The sequence below is a fragment of the Galeopterus variegatus genome, unplaced genomic scaffold, assembly GCF_000696425.1.
Source record: "Galeopterus variegatus unplaced genomic scaffold, G_variegatus-3.0.2 Scaffold411, whole genome shotgun sequence".
In the NCBI taxonomy this organism is placed as follows: domain Eukaryota; kingdom Metazoa; phylum Chordata; class Mammalia; order Dermoptera; family Cynocephalidae; genus Galeopterus; species Galeopterus variegatus.
In genome coordinates this window covers 596,388-597,434 of record NW_007726522.1, presented here as the reverse complement: position 1 = coordinate 597,434, position 1,047 = coordinate 596,388, and the positions used below count along the sequence as shown (strand labels likewise).

General features: G+C 30.2%; 1 long non-coding RNA gene across 1 annotated transcript in view; it reads right to left on the bottom strand.

Annotated features, from left to right (window-relative positions):
- Nucleotides 1–311: 311 nt before the first annotated feature.
- LOC103587066 overlaps nucleotides 312–1,047 on the bottom strand; it is a 20,547-nt gene continuing 19,811 nt past the window's right edge. The window contains exon 4 of the long non-coding RNA XR_550192.1: nucleotides 312–777. This is a non-coding gene — a long non-coding RNA (uncharacterized LOC103587066). The remainder of the gene's footprint in view (nucleotides 778–1,047) is intronic.

The window sequence follows — 1,047 nt, the reverse complement described above, 5'->3', positions numbered from 1 at the left end:
GGGTATCAGAATAGATCTTTTCAACAAACCAGCACGAAGCCCCAGGTTTGCAGGTCAGAAATAAAAAAGGCAAGATGAAAACCTCTCATCTGAATGGTAGTTTAGCTAAAAATAAATTTCTACATTCAAAATTATTTGGCCTCATAAATTTGAAAATACTGATTAAATTGTCCTCCAGGTGATGCTGGTTTTATCCTCCATGTTTCTTGACTTTCCTCTCATAATTTCTTTGTGTTTGTTTGTTTTTGTTGGCCTTTTATACTTCATGCTGGGACAAGCCAGCACAGATTTTATTTTCAGCAGCATCTTTTCAATAATTTGTCTTGAGTTTTTAATACCAGTGTGAATATTTTAAGATCTTTAATGGTTCTTTTTTACATCAGCCCATAAAATGTTTTGCAAATGTTATTTCTTGTCTAATAATTCTTAAAATATGAGTTATGTTTATTTTAAAGTCTTTCTTTTCCATATTTCCTGTTTTTCTGTTTCCTTGTGTGTTCGTTTTTCAGTTTATGCAAATTACCTGCATTTTAATAATGTTTATATTTCCCAAATATTTGGTGATTTTTGAAGTTGTGCTTATCTTTCAATTGACAAAAAGAATAACCTAGAAGTTCCAAGAAATTTTAAGTATAAAACCAATTACCCATAGAGAAAAAATAATCCTAGTATCATCAGACTTCTTAACAACACTGAATATCAGAAGAGAGAGAAGCAGCATCTACAAAGTTCTGAGGCAACACTGAGTGGGATCTAGACTTCCAGCTCCAGTCCAACCTATGAAGAAAACCAATGCCAAAAACATTAAAATTATATAATTAATATTAATATTTTCAAAAATATTTGTAAGAAATCACGTGCATTAAAAATGCTAAGAAAAATAGTTAATGACTTGAAAATTTTAAAAGCATGTTTGCTATAATTTAAAAGACATCTCAATATATGGACAACATAGCATAATAGAGTTGAAGTCTGAATTTATTATCTAAACAAGCTGAGAGATTCCCAGAATGAATCAAAAAAGGACAAAAAGATGGAAAATCTGAG